Here is a 25,038-nt window from a genome sequence, read left to right as displayed (position 1 = left end):
CCGGGGTCACAATTTCCTCAAAAATCTGACTTTCGGCAATTCAGTCAAAAATGGTGCCAAACGGTTGCAAATGCTCCCCTGAAAGGTTTTTCGGTGGAAGCAGAGGTCTTTTTATCACAGGAAAAGAAATCAGCCCTCGACAACTTCACCGGCACAAAATGATTTTTTTGAAAAAATCCCTAAGCCCCGGGGTCACAATTTCATCAAAAATCTGACTTTCGGCTATTCACTCAGAAATGGTGCCAAAACGGTTGCAAATGCTCCCCTAAGAGTTTTGGCGTTCGAAACAGAAGGCTTTTTATCACAGGAACAGAAATCAGCCCTCGACAACTTCACTGGCAGAAAATGATTTTTTTGAAAAAATCCCTAAGCCCCGGGGTCACAATTTCATCAAAAATCTGACTTTCGGCAATTCAGTCAAAAATGGTGCCAAACGGTTGCAAATGCTCCGCTGAAAGGTTTTTCGGTGGAAGCTGAAGTCTTTTTATCACAGGAAAAGAAATCAGCCCTCGACAACTTCACCGGCATAAAATGATTTTTTTGAAAAAATCCCGAAGCCACGGGGTCACAATTTCATCAAAAATCTGACTTTCGGCTATTCACTCAGAAATGGTGCCAAAACGGTTGCAAATGCTCCCCTAAGAGTTTTGGCGTTCGAAACAGAAAGCTTTTTATCACAGGAACAGAAATCAGCCCTCGACAACTTAACTGGCAGAAAATGATTTTTTTTGAAAAAATCCCTAAGCCCCGGTGTCACAATTTCATCAAAAATCTGACTTTCGGCAATTCAGTCAAAAATGGTGCCAAACGGTTGCAAATGCTCCCCTGAAAGGTTTTTCGGTGGAAGCAGAAGTCTTTTTATCACAGGAAAAGAAATCAGCCCTCGACAACTTCACCGGCAGAAAATGATTTTTTTGAAAAAATCCCTAAGCCCCGGGGTCACAATTTCCTCAAAAATCTGACTTTCGGCAATTCAGTCAAAAATGGTGCCAAACGGTTGCAAATGTTCCCAAGAAAGGTTTTTCGGTGGAAGCAGAAGTCTTTTTATCACAGGAAAAGAAATCAGCCCTCGACAACTTCACCGGCAGAAAATGATTTTTTTGAAAAAATCCCTAAGCCCCGGGGTCACGATTTCATAGAAAATGTGACTTTCGGCAATTCACTCAAAAATGGTGCCAAAACGGTTGCAAATGCTCCCCTAAGAGTTTTGGCGGTCGAAAAAGAAGGCTTTTTATCAAAGGAAAAGAAATCAGCCCTCGACAACTTAACCGGCAGAAAAATATTTTTTTGAAAAAATCCCTAAGCCCCGGGGTCACAATTTCATCAAAAATCTGACTTTCGGCAATTCACTCACAAATGGTGCCAAAACGGTTGCAAATGCTCCCCTAAGAGTTTTGGCGTTCGAAACAGAAGGCTTTTTATCACAGGAACAGAAATCAGCCCTCGACAACTTAACTGGCAGAAAATGATTTTTTTGAAAAAATCCCTAAGCACCGGGGTCACAATTTCATAGAAAATCTGACTTTCGGCAATTCACTCAAAAATGGTGCCAAACGGTTGCAAATGCTCCCCTGAAAGGTTTTTCGGTGGAAGCAGAAGTCTTTTTATCACAGGAAAAGAAATCAGCCCTCGACAACTTAACCGGCAGAAAATGATTTTTTTGAAAAAAATCCCTAAGCCCCGGGGTCACAATTTCATAGAAAATCTGACTTTCGGCAATTCACTCACAAATGGTGCGAAACGGTTGCAAATGCTCCCGTGAGATGTTTTTCGGTTGAAACAGAAGTCTTTTTATCACAGGAAAAGGAATCAGTCCTCAACAACTTAACCGGCAGAAAATGATTTTTTTTGAAAAAAATCCTTAAGCCCCGGGGTCACAATTTCATAGAAAATCTGACTTTCGGCAATTCACTCAAAATATGGTGCCAAACGGTTACAAATGCTGCCCTGAAAGGTTTTTCACTGGAAGCAGAAGTCTTTTTATCACAGGAAAAGAAATCAGCCCTCGACAACTTAACCGGCAGAAAAATATTTTTTTGAAAAAATCCCTAAGCCCCGGGGTCACAATTTCATCAAAAATCTGACTTTCGGCAATTCAGTCAGAAATGGTGCCAAACGTTTGCAAATGCTCCCCTGAGAGTTTTGGCAGTCGAAACAGAAGGATTTTTATCACAGGAAAAGAAATCAGCCCTCGACAACTTCACCGGCAGAAAATGATTTTTTTGAAAAAAAACCTTAAGCCCCGGGGTCACAATTTCATAGAAAATCTGACTTTCGGCAATTCAGTCAGAAATGGTGCCAAACGTTTGCATATGCTCCCCTGAGAGTTTTGGCGGTCGAAACAGAAGGATTTTTATCACAGGAAAAGAAATCAGCCCTCGACAACTTCACCGGCAGAAAATGATTTTTTTGAAAAAATCCCGAAGCCACGGGGTCACAATTTCATCAAAAATCTGACTTTCGGCTATTCACTCAGAAATGGTGCCAAAACGGTTGCAAATGCTCCCCTAAGAGTTTTGGCGTTCGAAACAGAAAGCTTTTTATCACAGGAACAGAAATCAGCCCTCGACAACTTAACTGGCAGAAAATGATTTTTTTTGAAAAAATCCCTAAGCCCCGGTGTCACAATTTCATCAAAAATCTGACTTTCGGCAATTCAGTCAAAAATGGTGCCAAACGGTTGCAAATGCTCCCCTGAAAGGTTTTTCGGTGGAAGCAGAGGTCTTTTTATCACAGGAACAGAAATCAGCCCTCGACAACTTCACCGGCAGAAAATGATTTTTTTGAAAAAATCCCTAAGCCCCGGGGTCACAATTTCCTCAAAAATCTGACTTTCGGCAATTCAGTCAAAAATGGTGCCAAACGGTTGCAAATGCTCCCCTGAAAGGTTTTTCGGTGGAAGCAGAGGTCTTTTTATCACAGGAAAAGAAATCAGCCCTCGACAACTTCACCGGCACAAAATGATTTTTTTGAAAAAATCCCTAAGCCCCGGGGTCACAATTTCATCAAAAATCTGACTTTCGGCTATTCACTCAGAAATGGTGCCAAAACGGTTGCAAATGCTCCCCTAAGAGTTTTGGCGTTCGAAACAGAAGGCTTTTTATCACAGGAACAGAAATCAGCCCTCGACAACTTAACTGGCAGAAAATGATTTTTTTGAAAAAATCCCTAAGCCCCGGGGTCACAATTTCATCAAAAATCTGACTTTCGGCAATTCAGTCAAAAATGGTGCCAAACGGTTGCAAATGCTCCGCTGAAAGGTTTTTCGGTGGAAGCTGAAGTCTTTTTATCACAGGAAAAGAAATCAGCCCTCGACAACTTCACCGGCATAAAATGATTTTTTTGAAAAAATCCCGAAGCCACGGGGTCACAATTTCATCAAAAATCTGACTTTCGGCTATTCACTCAGAAATGGTGCCAAAACGGTTGCAAATGCTCCCCTAAGAGTTTTGGCGTTCGAAACAGAAAGCTTTTTATCACAGGAACAGAAATCAGCCCTCGACAACTTAACTGGCAGAAAATGATTTTTTTTGAAAAAATCCCTAAGCCCCGGTGTCACAATTTCATCAAAAATCTGACTTTCGGCAATTCAGTCAAAAATGGTGCCAAACGGTTGCAAATGCTCCCCTGAAAGGTTTTTCGGTGGAAGCAGAAGTCTTTTTATCACAGGAAAAGAAATCAGCCCTCGACAACTTCACCGGCAGAAAATGATTTTTTTGAAAAAATCCCTAAGCCCCGGGGTCACAATTTCCTCAAAAATCTGACTTTCGGCAATTCAGTCAAAAATGGTGCCAAACGGTTGCAAATGTTCCCCTGAAAGGTTTTTCGGTGGAAGCAGAAGTCTTTTTATCACAGGAAAAGAAATCAGCCCTCGACAACTTCACCGGCAGAAAATGATTTTTTTGAAAAAATCCCTAAGCCCCGGGGTCACGATTTCATAGAAAATGTGACTTTCGGCAATTCACTCAAAAATGGTGCCAAACGGTTGCAAATGCTCCCGTGAGATGTTTTTCGGTTGAAACAGAAGTCTTTTTATCACAGGAAAAGGAATCAGCCCTCAACAACTTAACCGGCAGAAAATGATTTTTTTGAAAAAAATCCTTAAGCCCCGGGGTCACAATTTCATAGAAAATCTGTCTTTCGGCTATTCACTCAAAATATGGTGCCAAACGGTTGCAAATGCTGCCCTGAAAGGTTTTTCGGTGGAAGCAGAAGGATTTTTATCATAGGAAAAGAAATCAGCCCTCAACAACTTAACCGGCAGAAAATGATTTTTTTGAAAAAAATCCCTAAGCCATGGGGTCACAATTTCATCAAAAATCTGACTTTCGGCAATTCACTCAAAATATGGTGCCAAACGGTTGCAAATGCTCCCCTAAGAGTTTTGGCGGTCGAAAAAGAAGGCTTTTTATCAAAGGAAAAGAAATCAGCCCTCGACAACTTCACCGGCAGAAAATGATTTTTTTGAAAAAATCCCTAAGCCCCGGGGTCACAATTTCATCAAAAATCTGACTTTCGGCTATTCACTCAGAAATGGTGCCAAACGGTTGCAAATGCTCCCCTGAAAGGTTTTTCGGTGGAAGCAGAAGTCTTTTTATCACAGGAAAAGAAATCAGCCCTCGACAACTTCACCGGCAGAAAATGATTTTTTTGAAAAAATCCCTAAGCCCCAGGGTCACAATTTCATCAAAAATCTGACTTTCGGCAATTCAGTCAAAAATGGTGCCAAACGGTTGCAAATGCTCCGCTGAAAGGTTTTTCGGTGGAAGCTGAAGTCTTTTTATCACAGGAAAAGAAATCAGCCCTCGATAACTTCACCGGCAGAAAATGATTTTTTTGAAAAAATCCCTAAGCCCCGGGGTCACGATTTCATAGAAAATCTGACTTTCGGCAATTCACTCAAAAATGGTGCCAAACGGTTGCAAATGTTCCCCTGAAAGGTTTTTCGGTTGAAACAGAAGTCTTTTTATCACAGGAAAAGAAATCAGCCCTCGACAACTTCACCGGCAGAAAATGATTTTTTTGAAAAAATCCCTAAGCCCCGGGGTCACGATTTCATAGAAAATCTGACTTTCGGCAATTCACTCAAAAATGGTGCCAAACGGTTGCAAATGCTCCCGTGAGAGGTTTTTCGGTTGAAACAGAAGTCTTTTATCACAGGAAAAGAAATCAGCCCTCGACAACTTCACCGGCAGAAAATGATTTTTTTGAAAAAAAACCTTAAGCCCCGGGGTCACAATTTCATAGAAAATCTGACTATCGGCAATTCAGTCAGAAATGGTGCCAAACGTTTGCATATGCTCCCCTGAGAGTTTTGGCGGTCGAAACAGAAGGATTTTTATCACAGGAAAAGAAATCAGCCCTCGACAACTTCACCGGCAGAAAATGATTTTTTTGAAAAAATCCCGAAGCCACGGGGTCACAATTTCATCAAAAATCTGACTTTCGGCTATTCACTCAGAAATGGTGCCAAAACGGTTGCAAATGCTCCCCTAAGAGTTTTGGCGTTCGAAACAGAAAGCTTTTTATCACAGGAACAGAAATCAGCCCTCGACAACTTAACTGGCAGAAAATGATTTTTTTTTGAAAAAATCCCTAAGCCCCGGTGTCACAATTTCATCAAAAATCTGACTTTCGGCAATTCAGTCAAAAATGGTGCCAAACGGTTGCAAATGCTCCCCTGAAAGGTTTTTCGGTGGAAGCAGAGGTCTTTTTATCACAGGAACAGAAATCAGCCCTCGACAACTTCACCGGCAGAAAATGATTTTTTTGAAAAAATCCCTAAGCCCCGGGGTCACAATTTCCTCAAAAATCTGACTTTCGGCAATTCAGTCAAAAATGGTGCCAAACGGTTGCAAATGCTCCCCTGAAAGGTTTTTCGGTGGAAGCAGAGGTCTTTTTATCACAGGAAAAGAAATCAGCCCTCGACAACTTCACCGGCACAAAATGATTTTTTTGAAAAAATCCCTAAGCCCCGGGGTCACAATTTCATCAAAAATCTGACTTTCGGCTATTCACTCAGAAATGGTGCCAAAACGGTTGCAAATGCTCCCCTAAGAGTTTTGGCGTTCGAAACAGAAGGCTTTTTATCACAGGAACAGAAATCAGCCCTCGACAACTTAACTGGCAGAAAATGATTTTTTTGAAAAAATCCCTAAGCCCCGGGGTCACAATTTCATCAAAAATCTGACTTTCGGCAATTCAGTCAAAAATGGTGCCAAACGGTTGCAAATGCTCCGCTGAAAGGTTTTTCGGTGGAAGCTGAAGTCTTTTTATCACAGGAAAAGAAATCAGCCCTCGACAACTTCACCGGCATAAAATGATTTTTTTGAAAAAATCCCGAAGCCACGGGGTCACAATTTCATCAAAAATCTGACTTTCGGCTATTCACTCAGAAATGGTGCCAAAACGGTTGCAAATGCTCCCCTAAGAGTTTTGGCGTTCGAAACAGAAAGCTTTTTATCACAGGAACAGAAATCAGCCCTCGACAACTTAACTGGCAGAAAATGATTTTTTTTGAAAAAATCCCTAAGCCCCGGGGTCACAATTTCATCAAAAATCTGACTTTCGGCAATTCAGTCAAAAATGGTGCCAAACGGTTGCAAATGCTCCCCTGAAAGGTTTTTCGGTGGAAGCAGAAGTCTTTTTATCACAGGAAAAGAAATCAGCCCTCGACAACTTCACCGGCAGAAAATGATTTTTTTGAAAAAATCCCTAAGCCCCGGGGTCACAATTTCCTCAAAAATCTGACTTTCGGCAATTCAGTCAAAAATGGTGCCAAACGGTTGCAAATGTTCCCCTGAAAGGTTTTTCGGTGGAAGCAGAAGTCTTTTTATCACAGGAAAAGAAATCAGCCCTCGACAACTTCACCGGCAGAAAATGATTTTTTTGAAAAAATCCCTAAGCCCCGGGGTCACGATTTCATAGAAAATGTGACTTTCGGCAATTCACTCAAAAATGGTGCCAAACGGTTGCAAATGCTCCCGTGAGATGTTTTTCGGTTGAAACAGAAGTCTTTTTATCACAGGAAAAGGAATCAGCCCTCAACAACTTAACCGGCAGAAAATGATTTTTTTGAAAAAAATCCATAAGCCCCGGGGTCACAATTTCATAGAAAATCTGACTTTCGGCAATTCACTCAAAATATGGTGCCAAACGGTTGCAAATGCTGCCCTGAAAGGTTTTTCGGTGGAAGCAGAAGGATTTTTATCACAGGAAAAGAAATCAGCCCTCAACAACTTAACCGGCAGAAAATGATTTTTTTGAAAAAAAATCCCTAAGCCATGGGGTCACAATTTCATCAAAAATCTGACTTTCGGCAATTCACTCAAAATATGGTGCCAAACGGTTGCAAATGCTCCCCTAAGAGTTTTGGCGGTCGAAAAAGAAGGCTTTTTATCAAAGGAAAAGAAATCAGCCCTCGACAACTTAACCGGCAGAAAAATATTTTTTTGAAAAAATCCCTAAGCCCCGGGGTCACAATTTCATCAAAAATCTGACTTTCGGCAATTCACTCACAAATGGTGCCAAAACGGTTGCAAATGCTCCCCTAAGAGTTTTGGCGTTCGAAACAGAAGGCTTTTTATCACAGGAACAGAAATCAGCCCTTGACAACTTAACTGGCAGAAAATGATTTTTTTGAAAAAATCCCTAAGCACCGGGGTCACAATTTCATAGAAAATCTGACTTTCGGCAATTCACTCAAAAATGGTGCCAAACGGTTGCAAATGCTCCCCTGAAAGGTTTTTCGGTGGAAGCAGAAGTCTTTTTATCACAGGAAAAGAAATCAGCCCTCGACAACTTAACCGGCAGAAAATGATTTTTTTGAAAAAAATCCCTAAGCCCCGGGGTCACAATTTCATAGAAAATCTGACTTTCGGCAATTCACTCACAAATGGTGCGAAACGGTTGCAAATGCTCCCGTGAGATGTTTTTCGGTTGAAACAGAAGTCTTTTTATCACAGGAAAAGGAATCAGTCCTCAACAACTTAACCGGCAGAAAATGATTTTTTTTGAAAAAAATCCTTAAGCCCCGGGGTCACAATTTCATAGAAAATCTGACTTTCGGCAATTCACTCAAAATATGGTGCCAAACGGTTGCAAATGCTGCCCTGAAAGGTTTTTCACTGGAAGCAGAAGTCTTTTTATCACAGGAAAAGAAATCAGCCCTCGACAACTTAACCGGCAGAAAAATATTTTTTTGAAAAAATCCCTAAGCCCCGGGGTCACAATTTCATCAAAAATCTGACTTTCGGCAATTCAGTCAGAAATGGTGCCAAACGTTTGCAAATGCTCCCCTGAGAGTTTTGGCAGTCGAAACAGAAGGATTTTTATCACAGGAAAAGAAATCAGCCCTCGACAACTTCACCGGCAGAAAATGATTTTTTTGAAAAAATCCCTAAGCCCCGGGGTCACAATTTCATCAAAAATCTGACTTTCGGCAATTCACTCAAAAATGGTGCCAAACGGTTGCAAATGCTCCCCTGAAAGGTTTTTCGTTGGAAGCAGAAGTCTTTTTATCACAGGAAAAGAAATCAGCCCTCGACAACTTCACCGGCAGAAAATGATTTTTTTGAAAAAAAACCTTAAGCCCCGGGGTCACGATTTCATCAAAAATCTGACTTTCGGCAATTCACTCAAAAATGGTGCCAAACGGTTGCAAATGCTGCCATGAGATGTTTTTCGGTTGAAACAGAAGTCTTTTTATCACAGGAAAAGGAATCAGCCCTCAACAACTTAACTGGCAGAAAATGATTTTTTTGAAAAAATCCCTAAGCCCCGGGGTCACAATTTCATCAAAAATCTGACTTTCGGCAATTCAGTCAAAAATGGTGCCAAACGGTTGCAAATGCTCCCCTGAAAGGTTTTTCGGTGGAAGCAGAAGTCTTTTTATCACAGGAAAAGAAATCAGCCCTCGACAACTTCACCGGCAGAAAATGATTTTTTTGAAAAAATCCCTAAGCCCCGGGGTCACAATTTCATCAAAAATCTGACTTTCGGCAATTCAGTCAAAAATGGTGCCAAACGGTTGCAAATGCTCCCCTGAAAGGTTTTTCGGTGGAAGCAGAAGTCTTTTTGTCACAGGAAAAGGAATCAGCCCTCAACAACTTAACCGGCAGAAAATGATTTTTTTGAAAAAAATCCTTAAGCCCCGGGGTCACAATTTCATAGAAAATCTGACTTTCGGCAATTCACTCAAAAATGGTGCCAAACGGTTGCAAATGCTCCCGTGAGAGGTTTTTCGGTTGAAACAGAAGTCTTTTATCACAGGAAAAGAAATCAGCCCTCGACAACTTCACCGGCAGAAAAATATTTTTTTGAAAAAATCCCTAAGCCCCGGGGTCACAATTTCATCAAAAATCTGACTTTCGGCAATTCAGTCAGAAATGGTGCCAAACGTTTGCAAATGCTCCCCTGAGAGTTTTGGCAGTCGAAACAGAAGTCTTTTTATCACAGGAAAAGAAATCAGCCCTCGATAACTTCACCGGCAGAAAATGATTTTTTTGAAAAAATCCCTAAGCCCCGGGGTCACGATTTCATAGAAAATCTGACTTTCGGCAATTCACTCAAAAATGGTGCCAAACGGTTGCAAATGTTCCCCTGAAAGGTTTTTCGGTTGAAACAGAAGTCTTTTTATCACAGGAAAAGAAATCAGCCCTCGACAACTTCACCGGCAGAAAATGATTTTTTTGAAAAAATCCCTAAGCCCCGGGGTCACGATTTCATAGAAAATCTGACTTTCGGCAATTCACTCAAAAATGGTGCCAAACGGTTGCAAATGCTCCCGTGAGAGGTTTTTCGGTTGAAACAGAAGTCTTTTATCACAGGAAAAGAAATCAGCCCTCGACAACTTCACCGGCAGAAAATGATTTTTTTGAAAAAAAACCTTAAGCCCCGGGGTCACAATTTCATAGAAAATCTGACTATCGGCAATTCAGTCAGAAATGGTGCCAAACGTTTGCATATGCTCCCCTGAGAGTTTTGGCGGTCGAAACAGAAGGATTTTTATCACAGGAAAAGAAATCAGCCCTCGACAAATTCACCGGCAGAAAATGATTTTTTTGAAAAAATCCCGAAGCCACGGGGTCACAATTTCATCAAAAATCTGACTTTCGGCTATTCACTCAGAAATGGTGCCAAAACGGTTGCAAATGCTCCCCTAAGAGTTTTGGCGTTCGAAACAGAAAGCTTTTTATCACAGGAACAGAAATCAGCCCTCGACAACTTAACTGGCAGAAAATGATTTTTTTTGAAAAAATCCCTAAGCCCCGGTGTCACAATTTCATCAAAAATCTGACTTTCGGCAATTCAGTCAAAAATGGTGCCAAACGGTTGCAAATGCTCCCCTGAAAGGTTTTTCGGTGGAAGCAGAGGTCTTTTTATCACAGGAACAGAAATCAGCCCTCGACAACTTCACCGGCAGAAAATGATTTTTTTGAAAAAATCCCTAAGCCCCGGGGTCACAATTTCCTCAAAAATCTGACTTTCGGCAATTCAGTCAAAAATGGTGCCAAACGGTTGCAAATGCTCCCCTGAAAGGTTTTTCGGTGGAAGCAGAGGTCTTTTTATCACAGGAAAAGAAATCAGCCCTCGACAACTTCACCGGCAAAAAATGATTTTTTTGAAAAAATCCCTAAGCCCCGGGGTCACAATTTCATCAAAAATCTGACTTTCGGCTATTCACTCAGAAATGGTGCCAAAACGGTTGCAAATGCTCCCCTAAGAGTTTTGGCGTTCGAAACAGAAGGCTTTTTATCACAGGAACAGAAATCAGCCCTCGACAACTTAACTGGCAGAAAATGATTTTTTTTGAAAAAATCCCTAAGCCCCGGTGTCACAATTTCATCAAAAATCTGACTTTCGGCAATTCAGTCAAAAATGGTGCCAAACGGTTGCAAATGCTCCCCTGAAAGGTTTTTCGGTGGAAGCAGAAGTCTTTTTATCACAGGAAAAGAAATCAGCCCTCGACAACTTCACCGGCAGAAAATGATTTTTTTGAAAAAATCCCTAAGCCCCGGGGTCACAATTTCCTCAAAAATCTGACTTTCGGCAATTCAGTCAAAAATGGTGCCAAACGGTTGCAAATGTTCCCCTGAAAGGTTTTTCGGTGGAAGCAGAAGTCTTTTTATCACAGGAAAAGAAATCAGCCCTCGACAACTTCACCGGCAGAAAATGATTTTTTTGAAAAAATCCCTAAGCCCCGGGGTCACGATTTCATAGAAAATGTGACTTTCGGCAATTCACTCAAAAATGGTGCCAAACGGTTGCAAATGCTCCCGTGAGATGTTTTTCGGTTGAAACAGAAGTCTTTTTATCACAGGAAAAGGAATCAGCCCTCAACAACTTAACCGGCAAAAAATGATTTTTTTGAAAAAAATCCTTAAGCCCCGGGGTCACAATTTCATAGAAAATCTGACTTTCGGCAATTCACTCAAAATATGGTGCCAAACGGTTGCAAATGCTGCCCTGAAAGGTTTTTCGGTGGAAGCAGAAGGATTTTTATCACAGGAAAAGAAATCAGCCCTCAACAACTTAACCGGCAGAAAATGATTTTTTTGAAAAAAATCCCTAAGCCATGGGGTCACAATTTCATCAAAAATCTGACTTTCGGCAATTCACTCAAAATATGGTGCCAAACGGTTGCAAATGCTCCCCTAAGAGTTTTGGCGGTCGAAAAAGAAGGCTTTTTATCAAAGGAAAAGAAATCAGCCCTCGACAACTTAACCGGCAGAAAAATATTTTTTTGAAAAAATCCCTAAGCCCCGGGGTCACAATTTCATCAAAAATCTGACTTTCGGCAATTCACTCACAAATGGTGCCAAAACGGTTGCAAATGCTCCCCTAAGAGTTTTGGCGTTCGAAACAGAAGGCTTTTTATCACAGGAACAGAAATCAGCCCTCGACAACTTAACTGGCAGAAAATGATTTTTTTGAAAAAATCCCTAAGCACCGGGGTCACAATTTCATAGAAAATCTGACTTTCGGCAATTCACTCAAAAATGGTGCCAAACGGTTGCAAATGCTCCCCTGAAAGGTTTTTCGGTGGAAGCAGAAGTCTTTTTATCACAGGAAAAGAAATCAGCCCTCGACAACTTAACCGGCAGAAAATGATTTTTTTGAAAAAAATCCCTAAGCCCCGGGGTCACAATTTCATAGAAAATCTGACTTTCGGCAATTCACTCACAAATGGTGCGAAACGGTTGCAAATGCTCCCGTGAGATGTTTTTCGGTTGAAACAGAAGTCTTTTTATCACAGGAAAAGGAATCAGTCCTCAACAACTTAACCGGCAGAAAATGATTTTTTTTGAAAAAAATCCTTAAGCCCCGGGGTCACAATTTCATAGAAAATCTGACTTTCGGCAATTCACTCAAAATATGGTGCCAAACGGTTGCAAATGCTGCCCTGAAAGGTTTTTCGGTGGAAGCAGAAGTCTTTTTATCACAGGAAAAGAAATCAGCCCTCGACAACTTCACCGGCAGAAAATGATTTTTTTGAAAAAATCCCTAAGCCCCGGGGTCACAATTTCATCAAAAATCTTACTTTCGGCAATTCAGTCAAAAATGGTGCCAAACGGTTGCAAATGCTCCCCTGAAAGGTTTTTCGGTGGAAGCAGAAGTCTTTTTGTCACAGGAAAAGAAATCAGCCCTCGACAACTTCACCGGCAGAAAATGATTTTTTTGAAAAAATCCCTAAGCCCCGGGGTCACGATTTCATAGAAAATCTGACTTTCGGCAATTCACTCAAAAATGGTGCCAAACGGTTGCAAATGCTACCGTGAGATGTTTTTCGGTTGAAACAGAAGTCTTTTTTTCACAGGAAAAGGAATCAGCCCTCAACAACTTAACCGGCAGAAAATGATTTTTTTGAAAAAAATCCTTAAGCCCCGGGGTCACAATTTCATAGAAAATCTGACTTTCGGCAATTCACTCAAAAATGGTGCCAAACGGTTGCAAATGCTCCCGTGAGAGGTTTTTCGGTTGAAACAGAAGTCTTTTATCACAGGAAAAGAAATCAGCCCTCGACAACTTCACCGGCAGAAAAATATTTTTTTGAAAAAATCCCTAAGCCCCGGGGTCACAATTTCATCAAAAATCTGACTTTCGGCAATTCAGTCAGAAATGGTGCCAAACGTTTGCAAATGCTCCCCTGAGAGTTTTGGCAGTCGAAACAGAAGTCTTTTTATCACAGGAAAAGAAATCAGCCCTCGATAACTTCACCGGCAGAAAATGATTTTTTTGAAAAAATCCCTAAGCCCCGGGGTCACGATTTCATAGAAAATCTGACTTTCGGCAATTCACTCAAAAATGGTGCCAAACGGTTGCAAATGTTCCCCTGAAAGGTTTTTCGGTTGAAACAGAAGTCTTTTTATCACAGGAAAAGAAATCAGCCCTCGACAACTTCACCGGCAGAAAATCATTTTTTTGAAAAAAAACCTTAAGCCCCGGGGTCACAATTTCATAGAAAATCTGACTATCGGCAATTCAGTCAGAAATGGTGCCAAACGTTTGCATATGCTCCCCTGAGAGTTTTGGCGGTCGAAACAGAAGGATTTTTATCACAGGAAAAGAAATCAGCCCTCGACAACTTCACCGGCAGAAAATGATTTTTTTGAAAAAATCCCGAAGCCACGGGGTCACAATTTCATCAAAAATCTGACTTTCGGCTATTCACTCAGAAATGGTGCCAAAACGGTTGCAAATGCTCCCCTAAGAGTTTTGGCGTTCGAAACAGAAAGCTTTTTATCACAGGAACAGAAATCAGCCCTCGACAACTTAACTGGCAGAAAATGATTTTTTTTGAAAAAATCCCTAAGCCCCGGTGTCACAATTTCATCAAAAATCTGACTTTCGGCAATTCAGTCAAAAATGGTGCCAAACGGTTGCAAATGCTCCCCTGAAAGGTTTTTCGGTGGAAGCAGAGGTCTTTTTATCACAGGAACAGAAATCAGCCCTCGACAACTTCACCGGCAGAAAATGATTTTTTTGAAAAAATCCCTAAGCCCCGGGGTCACAATTTCCTCAAAAATCTGACTTTCGGCAATTCAGTCAAAAATGGTGCCAAACGGTTGCAAATGCTCCCCTGAAAGGTTTTTCGGTGGAAGCAGAGGTCTTTTTATCACAGGAAAAGAAATCAGCCCTCGACAACTTCACCGGCAAAAAATGATTTTTTTGAAAAAATCCCTAAGCCCCGGGGTCACAATTTCATCAAAAATCTGACTTTCGGCTATTCACTCAGAAATGGTGCCAAAACGGTTGCAAATGCTCCCCTAAGAGTTTTGGCGTTCGAAACAGAAGGCTTTTTATCACAGGAACAGAAATCAGCCCTCGACAACTTCACTGGCAGAAAATGATTTTTTTGAAAAAATCCCTAAGCCCCGGGGTCACAATTTCATCAAAAATCTGACTTTCGGCAATTCAGTCAAAAATGGTGCCAAACGGTTGCAAATGCTCCGCTGAAAGGTTTTTCGGTGGAAGCTGAAGTCTTTTTATCACAGGAAAAGAAATCAGCCCTCGACAACTTCACCGGCATAAAATGATTTTTTTGAAAAAATCCCGAAGCCACGGGGTCACAATTTCATCAAAAATCTGACTTTCGGCTATTCACTCAGAAATGGTGCCAAAACGGTTGCAAATGCTCCCCTAAGAGTTTTGGCGTTCGAAACAGAAAGCTTTTTATCACAGGAACAGAAATCAGCCCTCGACAACTTAACTGGCAGAAAATGATTTTTTTTGAAAAAATCCCTAAGCCCCGGTGTCACAATTTCATCAAAAATCTGACTTTCGGCAATTCAGTCAAAAATGGTGCCAAACGGTTGCAAATGCTCCCCTGAAAGGTTTTTCGGTGGAAGCAGAAGTCTTTTTATCACAGGAAAAGAAATCAGCCCTCGACAACTTCACCGGCAGAAAATGATTTTTTTGAAAAAATCCCTAAGCCCCGGGGTCACAATTTCCTCAAAAATCTGACTTTCGGCAATTCAGTCAAAAATGGGGCCAAACGGTTGCAAATGTTCCCCTGAAAGGTTTTTCGGTGGAAGCAGAAGTCTTTTTATCACAGGAAAAGAAATCAGCCCTCGACAACTTCACCGGCAGAAAATGATTTTTTTGAAAAAATCCCTAAGCCCCGGGGTCACGATTTCATAGAAAATGTGACTTTCGGCAATTCACTCAAAAATGGTGCCAAACGGTTGCAAATGCTCCCGTGAGATGTTTTTCGGTTGAAACAGAAGTCTTTTTATCACAGGAAAAGGAATCAGCCCTCAACAACTTAACCGGCAGAAAATGATTTTTTTGAAAAAAATCCTTAAGCCCCGGGGTCACAATTTCATAGAAAATCTGACTTTCGGCAATTCACTCAAAATATGGTGCCAAACGGTTGCAAATGCTGCCCTGAAAGGTTTTTCGGTGGAAGCAGAAGGATTTTTATCACAGGAAAAGAAATCAGCCCTCAACAACTTAACCGGCAGAAAATGATTTTTTTGAAAAAAATCCCTAAGCCATGGGGTCACAATTTCATCAAAAATCTGACTTTCGGCAATTCACTCAAAATATGGTGCCAAACGGTTGCAAATGCTCCCCTAAGAGTTTTGGCGGTCGAAAAAGAAGGCTTTTTATCAAAGGAAAAGAAATCAGCCCTCGACAACTTAACCGGCAGAAAAATATTTTTTTGAAAAAATCCCTAAGCCCCGGGGTCACAATTTCATCAAAAATCTGACTTTCGGCAATTCACTCACAAATGGTGCCAAAACGGTTGCAAATGCTCCCCTAAGAGTTTTGGCGTTCGAAACAGAAGGCTTTTTATCACAGGAACAGAAATCAGCCCTCGACAACTTAACTGGCAGAAAATGATTTTTTTGAAAAAATCCCTAAGCACCGGGGTCACAATTTCATAGAAAATCTGACTTTCGGCAATTCACTCAAAAATGGTGCCAAACGGTTGCAAATGCTCCCCTGAAAGGTTTTTCGGTGGAAGCAGAAGTCTTTTTATCACAGGAAAAGAAATCAGCCCTCGACAACTTAACCGGCAGAAAATGATTTTTTTGAAAAAAATCCCTAAGCCCCGGGGTCACAATTTCATAGAAAATCTGACTTTCGGCAATTCACTCACAAATGGTGCGAAACGGTTGCAAATGCTCCCGTGAGATGTTTTTCGGTTGAAACAGAAGTCTTTTTATCACAGGAAAAGGAATCAGTCCTCAACAACTTAACCGGCAGAAAATGATTTTTTTTGAAAAAAATCCTTAAGCCCCGGGGTCACAATTTCATAGAAAATCTGACTTTCGGCAATTCACTCAAAATATGGTGCCAAACGGTTGCAAATGCTGCCCTGAAAGGTTTTTCACTGGAAGCAGAAGTCTTTTTATCACAGGAAAAGAAATCAGCCCTCGACAACTTAACCGGCAGAAAAATATTTTTTTGAAAAAATCCCTAAGCCCCGGGGTCACAATTTCATCAAAAATCTGACTTTCGGCAATTCAGTCAGAAATGGTGCCAAACGTTTGCAAATGCTCCCCTGAGAGTTTTGGCAGTCGAAACAGAAGGATTTTTATCACAGGAAAAGAAATCAGCCCTCGACAACTTCACCGGCAGAAAATGATTTTTTTGAAAAAAAACCTTAAGCCCCGGGGTCACAATTTCATAGAAAATCTGACTATCGGCAATTCAGTCAGAAATGGTGCCAAACGTTTGCATATGCTCCCCTGAGAGTTTTGGCGGTCGAAACAGAAGGATTTTTATCACAGGAAAAGAAATCAGCCCTCGACAACTTCACCGGCAGAAAATGATTTTTTTGAAAAAATCCCGAAGCCACGGGGTCACAATTTCATCAAAAATCTGACTTTCGGCTATTCACTCAGAAATGGTGCCAAAACGGTTGCAAATGCTCCCCTAAGAGTTTTGGCGTTCGAAACAGAAAGCTTTTTATCACAGGAACAGAAATCAGCCCTCGACAACTTAACTGGCAGAAAATGATTTTTTTTGAAAAAATCCCTAAGCCCCGGTGTCACAATTTCATCAAAAATCTGACTTTCGGCAATTCAGTCAAAAATGGTGCCAAACGGTTGCAAATGCTCCCCTGAAAGGTTTTTCGGTGGAAGCAGAGGTCTTTTTATCACAGGAACAGAAATCAGCCCTCGACAACTTCACCGGCAGAAAATGATTTTTTTGAAAAAATCCCTAAGCCCCGGGGTCACAATTTCCTCAAAAATCTGACTTTCGGCAATTCAGTCAAAAATGGTGCCAAACGGTTGCAAATGCTCCCCTGAAAGGTTTTTCGGTGGAAGCAGAGGTCTTTTTATCACAGGAAAAGAAATCAGCCCTCGACAACTTCACCGGCACAAAATGATTTTTTTGAAAAAATCCCTAAGCCCCGGGGTCACAATTTCATCAAAAATCTGACTTTCGGCTATTCACTCAGAAATGGTGCCAAAACGGTTGCAAATGCTCCCCTAAGAGTTTTGGCGTTCGAAACAGAAGGCTTTTTATCACAGGAACAGAAATCAGCCCTCGACAACTTAACTGGCAGAAAATGATTTTTTTGAAAAAATCCCTAAGCCCCGGGGTCACAATTTCATCAAAAATCTGACTTTCGGCAATTCAGTCAAAAATGGTGCCAAACGGTTGCAAATGCTCCGCTGAAAGGTTTTTCGGTGGAAGCTGAAGTCTTTTTATCACAGGAAAAGATATCAGCCCTCGACAACTTCACCGGCATAAAATGATTTTTTTGAAAAAATCCCGAAGCCACGGGGTCACAATTTCATCAAAAATCTGACTTTCGGCTATTCACTCAGAAATGGTGCCAAAACGGTTGCAAATGCTCCCCTAAGAGTTTTGGCGTTCGAAACAGAAAGCTTTTTATCACAGGAACAGAAATCAGCCCTCGACAACTTAACTGGCAGAAAATGATTTTTTTTGAAAAAATCCCTAAGCCCCGGTGTCACAATTTCATCAAAAATCTGACTTTCGGCAATTCAGTCAAAAATGGTGCCAAACGGTTGCAAATGCTCCCCTGAAAGGTTTTTCGGTGGAAGCAGAAGTCTTTTTATCACAGGAAAAGAAATCAGCCCTCGACAACTTCACCGGCAGAAAATGATTTTTTTGAAAAAATCCCTAAGCCCCGGGGTCACAATTTCCTCAAAAATCTGACTTTCGGCAATTCAGTCAAAAATGGTGCCAAACGGTTGCAAATGTTCCCCTGAAAGGTTTTTCGGTGGAAGCAGAAGTCTTTTTATCACAGGAAAAGAAATCAGCCCTCGACAACTTCACCGGCAGAAAATGATTTTTTTGAAAAAATCCCTAAGCCCCGGGGTCACGATTTCATAGAAAATGTGACTTTCGGCAATTCACTCAAAAATGGTGCCAAACGGTTGCAAATGCTCCCGTGAGATGTTTTTCGGTTGAAACAGAAGTCTTTTTATCACAGGAAAAGGAATCAGCCCTCAACAACTTAACCGGCAGAAAATGATTTTTTTGAAAAAAATCCTTAAGCCCCGGGGTCACAATTTCATAGAAAATCTGACTTTCGGCAATTCACTCAAAATATGGTGCCAAACGGTTGCAAATGCTGCCCTGAAAGGTTTTTCGGTGGAAGCAGAAGGATTTTTATCACAGGAAAAGAAATCAGCCCTCAACAACTTAACCGGCAGAAAATGATTTTTTTGAAAAAAATCCCTAAGCCATGGGGTCACAATTTCATCAAAAATCTGACTTTCGGCAATTCACTCAAAATATGGTGCCAAACGGTTGCAAATGCTCCCCTAAGAGTTTTGGCGGTCGAAAAAGAAGGCTTTTTATCAAAGGAAAAGAAATCAGCCCTCGACAACTTAACCGGCAGAAAAATATTTTTTTGAAAAAATCCCTAAGCCCCGGGGTCACAATTTCATCAAAAATCTGACTTTCGGCAATTCACTCACAAATGGTGCCAAAACGGTTGCAAATGCTCCCCTAAGAGTTTTGGCGTTCGAAACAGAAGGCTTTTTATCACAGGAACAGAAATCAGCCCTCGACAACTTAACTGGCAGAAAATGATTTTTTTGAAAAAATCCCTAAGCACCGGGGTCACAATTTCATAGAAAATCTGACTTTCGGCAATTCACTCAAAAATGGTGCCAAACGGTTGCAAATGCTCCCCTGAAAGGTTTTTCGGTGGAAGCAGAAGTCTTTTTATCACAGGAAAAGAAATCAGCCCTCGACAACTTAACCGGCAGAAAATGATTTTTTTGAAAAAAATCCCTAAGCCCCGGGGTCACAATTTCATAGAAAATCTGACTTTCGGCAATTCACTCACAAATGGTGCGAAACGGTTGCAAATGCTCCCGTGAGATGTTTTTCGGTTGAAACAGAAGTCTTTTTATCACAGGAAAAGGAATCAGTCCTCAACAACTTAACCGGCAGAAAATGATTTTTTTTGAAAAAAATCCTTAAGCCCCGGGGTCACAATTTCATAGAAAATCTGACTTTCGGCAATTCACTCAAAATATGGTGCCAAACGGTTGCAAATGCTGCCCTGAAAGGTTTTTCACTGGAAGCAGAAGTCTTTTTATCACAGGAAAAGAAATCAGCCCTCGACAACTTAACCGGCAGAAAAATATTTTTTTGAAAAAATCCCTAAGCCCCGGGGTCACAATTTCATCAAAAATCTGACTTTCGGCAATTCAGTCAGAAATGGTGCCAAACGTTTGCAAATGCTCCCCTGAGAGTTTTGGCAGTCGAAACAGAAGGATTTTTATCACAGGAAAAGAAATCAGCCCTCGACAACTTCACCGGCAGAAAATGATTTTTTTGAAAAAATCCCTAAGCCCCGGGGTCACAATTTCATCAAAAATCTGACTTTCGGCAATTCACTCAAAAATGGTGCCAAACGGTTGCAAATGCTCCCCTGAAAGGTTTTTCGTTGGAAGCAGAAGTCTTTTTATCACAGGAAAAGAAATCAGCCCTCGACAACTTCACCGGCAGAAAATGATTTTTTTGAAAAAAAACCTTAAGCCCCGGGGTCACGATTTCATCAAAAATCTGACTTTCGGCAATTCACTCAAAAATGGTGCCAAACGGTTGCAAATGCTGCCATGAGATGTTTTTCGGTTGAAACAGAAGTCTTTTTATCACAGGAAAAGGAATCAGCCCTCAACAACTTAACTGGCAGAAAATGATTTTTTTGAAAAAATCCCTAAGCCCCGGGGTCACAATTTCATCAAAAATCTGACTTTCGGCAATTCAGTCAAAAATGGTGCCAAACGGTTGCAAATGCTCCCCTGAAAGGTTTTTCGGTGGAAGCAGAAGTCTTTTTATCACAGGAAAAGAAATCAGCCCTCGACAACTTCACCGGCAGAAAATGATTTTTTTGAAAAAATCCCTAAGCCCCGGGGTCACAATTTCATCAAAAATCTGACTTTCGGCAATTCAGTCAAAAATGGTGCCAAACGGTTGCAAATGCTCCCCTGAAAGGTTTTTCGGTGGAAGCAGAAGTCTTTTTGTCACAGGAAAAGAAATCAGCCCTCGACAACTTCACCGGCAGAAAATGATTTTTTTGAAAAAAATCCTTAAGCCCCGGGGTCACAATTTCATAGAAAATCTGACTTTCGGCAATTCACTCAAAATATGGTGCCAAACGGTTGCAAATGCTGCCCTGAAAGGTTTTTCAGTGGAAGCAGAAGTCTTTTTATTACAGGAAAATGAATCAGCCCTCGACACCTTAACCGACAGAAAAAGATTTTTTTGAAAAAATCCCTAAGCCACGGGGTCACAATTTCATCAAAAATCTGACTTTCGGCAATTCACTCTAAAATGGTGCCAAACGGTTGCAAATGCTCCCCTAAGAGTTTTGGCGGTCGAAAAAGAAGGCTTTTTATCACAGGAAAAGAAATCAGCCCTTGACAACTTCACCGGCAGAAAATTTTTTTTTTGAAAAAACCCCTAAGCCCCGGGGTCACGATTTCATAGAAAATCTGACTTTCGGCAATTCACTCAAAATATGGTGCCAAACGGTTGCAAATGCTGCCCTGAAAGGTTTTTCAGTGGAAGCAGAAGTCTTTTTATTACAGGAACAGAAATCAGCCCTGGACAACTTAACCCGCAGAAAAAGATTTTTTTGAAAAAATCCCTAAGCCCCGGGGTCACAATTTCATCAAAAATCTGACTTTCGGCAATTCACTCAAAAATGGTGCCAAACGGTTGCAAATGCTCCCCTAAGAGTTTTGGCGGTCGAAAAAGAAGGCTTTTTATCACAGGAAAAGAAATCAGCCCTCTACAACTTAACCGGCAGAAAATGATTTTTTTGAAAAAAAACCTTAAGCCCCGGGGTCACAATTTCATAGAAAATCTGACTTTCGGCAATTCGCTCAAAAATGGTGCCAAACGGTTGCAAATGCTCCCGTGAGAGGTTTTTCGGTTGAAACAGAAGTCTTTTATCACAGGAAAAGAAATCAGCCCTCGACAACTTCACCGGCAGAAAATGATTTTTTTGAAAAAAAACCTTAAGCCCCGGGGTCACAATTTCATAGAAAATCTGACTATCGGCAATTCAGTCAGAAATGGTGCCAAACGTTTGCATATGCTCCCCTGAGAGTTTTGGCGGTCGAAACAGAAGGATTTTTATCACAGGAACAGAAATCAGCCCTCGACAACTTAACTGGCAGAAAATGATTTTTTTGAAAAAATCCCTAAGCCCCGGGGTCACAATTTCATCAAAAATCTGACTTTCGGCAATTCAGTCAAAAATGGTGCCAAACGGTTGCAAATGCTCCCCTGAAAGGTTTTTCGGTGGAAGCAGAAGTCTTTTTATCACAGGAAAAGAAATCAGCCCTCGACAACTTCACCGGCAGAAAATGATTTTTTTGAAAAAATCCCTAAGCCCCGGGGTCACAATTTCCTCAAAAATCTGACTTTCGGCAATTCAGTCAAAAATGGTGCCAAACGGTTGCAAATGTTCCCCTGAAAGGTTTTTCGGTGGAAGCAGAAGTCTTTTTATCACAGGAAAAGAAATCAGCCCTCGACAACTTCACCGGCAGAAAATGATTTTTTTGAAAAAATCCCTAAGCCCCGGGGTCACGATTTCATAGAAAATCTGACTTTCGGCAATTCACTCAAAATATGGTGCCAAACGGTTGCAAATGCTGCCCTGAAAGGTTCTTCAGTGGAAACAGAAGTCTTTTTTTCACAGGAAAAGGAATCAGCCCTCGACACCTTAACCGAGAGAAAAAGATTTTTTTGAAAAAATCCCTAAGCCACGGGGTCACAATTTCATAAAAAATCTGACTTTCGGCAATTCACTCAAAAATGGTGCCAAACGGTTGCAAATGATCCCCTGAAAGGTTTTTCGGTGGAAGCAGAAGTCTTTTTATCACAGGAAAAGATATCAGCCCTCGAAAACTTCACCGGCAGAAAATGATTTTTTTGAAAAAATCCCTAAGCCCCGGGGTCACAATTTCATCAAAAATCTGACTTTCGGCAATTCACTCACAAATGGTGCGAAACGGTTGCAAATGCTCCCGTGAGATGTTTTTCGGTTGAAACAGAAGTCTTTTTATCACAGGAAAAGGAATCAGTCCTCAACAACTTAACCGGCAGAAAATGATTTTTTTTGAAAAAAATCCTTAAGCCCCGGGGTCACAATTTCATAGAAAATCTGACTTTCGGCAATTCACTCAAAATATGGTGCCAAACGGTTGCAAATGCTGCCCTGAAAGGTTTTTCACTGGAAGCAGAAGTCTTTTTATCACAGGAAAAGAAATCAGCCCTCGACAACTTAACCGGCAGAAAAATATTTTTTTGAAAAAATCCCTAAGCCCCGGGGTCACAATTTCATCAAAAATCTGACTTTCGGCAATTCAGTCAGAAATGGTGCCAAACGTTTGCAAATGCTCCCCTGAGAGTTTTGGCAGTCGAAACAGAAGGATTTTTATCACAGGAAAAGAAATCAGCCCTCGACAACTTCACCGGCAGAAAATGATTTTTTTGAAAAAATCCCTAAGCCCCGGGGTCACAATTTCCTCAAAAATCTGACTTTCGGCAATTCAGTCAAAAATGGTGCCAAACGGTTGCAAATGTTCCCCTGAAAGGTTTTTCGTTGGAAGCAGAAGTCTTTTTATCACAGGAAAAGAAATCAGCCCTCGACAACTTCACCGGCAGAAAATGATTTTTTTGAAAAAAAACCTTAAGCCCCGGGGTCACGATTTCATCAAAAATCTGACTTTCGGCAATTCACTCAAAAATGGTGCCAAACGGTTGCAAATGCTGCCATGAGATGTTTTTCGGTTGAAACAGAAGTCTTTTTTTCACAGGAAAGGGAATCAGCCCTCAACAACTTAACCGGCAGAAAATGATTTTTTTGAAAAAAATCCTTAAGCCCCGGGGTCACAATTTTATAGAAAATCTGACTTTCGGCAATTCACTCAAAATATGGTGCCAAACGGTTGCAAATGCTGCCCTGAAAGGTTTTTCAGTGGAAGCAGAAGTCTTTTTATTACAGGAAAATGAATCAGCCCTCGACACCTTAACCGACAGAAAAAGATTTTTTTGAAAAAACCCCTAAGCCCCGGGGTCACAATTTCATCAAAAATCTGACTTTCGACAATTCACTCAAAAATGGTGCCAAACGGTTGCAAATGTTCCCCTAAGAGTTTTGGCGGTCGAAAAAGAAGGCTTTTTATCACAGGAAAAGAAATCAGCCCTCGACAACTTCACCGGCAGAAAATGATTTTTTTGAAAAAACCCCTAAGCCCCGGGGTCACGATTTCATCAAAAATCTGACTTTCGGCAATTCACTCAAAAATGGTGCCAAACGGTTGCAAATGTTCCCCTAAGAGTTTTGGCGGTCGAAAAAGAAGGCTTTTTATCACAGGAAAAGAAATCAGCCCTCGACAACTTCACCGGCAGAAAATGATTTTTTTGAAAAAACCCCTAAACCCCGGGGTCACGATTTCATCAAAAATCTGACTTTCGGCAATTCACTCACAAATGGTGCCAAAACGGTTGCAAATGCTCCCCTAAGAGTTTTGGCGTTCGAAACAGAAGGCTTTTTATCACAGGAACAGAAATCAGCCCTCGACAACTTAACCGGCAGAAAATGATTTTTTTGAAAAAATCCCTAAGCCCCGGGGTCACGATTTCATAGAAAATGTGACTTTCGGCAATTCACTCAAAAATGGTGCCAAACGGTTGCAAATGCTCCCGTGAGATGTTTTTCGGTTGAAACAGAAGTCTTTTTATCACAGGAAAAGGAATCAGCCCTCAACAACTTAACCGGCAGAAAATGATTTTTTTGAAAAAAATCCTTAAGCCCCGGGGTCACAATTTCATAGAAAATCTGACTTTCGGCAATTTATTCAAAATATGGTGCCAAACGGTTGCAAATGCTGCCCTGAAAGGTTTTTCGGTGGAAGCAGAAGGATTTTTATCACAGGAAAAGAATTCAGCCCTCAACAACTTAACCGGCAGAAAATGATTTTTTTGAAAAAAATCCCTAAGCCATGGGGTCACAATTTCATCAAAAATCTGACTTTCGGCAATTCACTCAAAATATGGTGCCAAACGGTTGCAAATGCTCCCCTAAGAGTTTTGGCGGTCGAAAAAGAAGTCTTTTTTTCACAGGAAAAGGAATCAGCCCTCGACACCTTAACCGACAGAAAAAGATTTTTTTGAAAAAATCCCTAAGCCACGGGGTCACAATTTCATAAAAAATCTGACTTTCGGCAATTCACTCAAAAATGGTGCCAAACGGTTGCAAATGATCCCCTGAAAGGTTTTTCGGTGGAAGCAGAAGTCTTTTTATCACAGGAAAAGAAATCAGCCCTCGAAAACTTCACCGGCAGAAAATGATTTTTTTGAAAAAATCCCTAAGCCCCGGTGTCACAATTTCATCAAAAATCTGACTTTCGGCAATTCACTCACAAATGGTGCGAAACGGTTGCAAATGCTCCCGTGAGATGTTTTTCGGTTGAAACAGAAGTCTTTTTATCACAGGAAAAGGAATCAGTCCTCAACAACTTAACCGGCAGAAAATGATTTTTTTTGAAAAAAATCCTTAAGCCCCGGGGTCACAATTTC

The sequence above is a fragment of the Podarcis muralis genome, chromosome 9 (assembly GCF_964188315.1).
Source record: "Podarcis muralis chromosome 9, rPodMur119.hap1.1, whole genome shotgun sequence".
Lineage (NCBI taxonomy): Eukaryota > Metazoa > Chordata > Lepidosauria > Squamata > Lacertidae > Podarcis > Podarcis muralis.
This window is presented reverse-complemented; position numbering follows the sequence as displayed.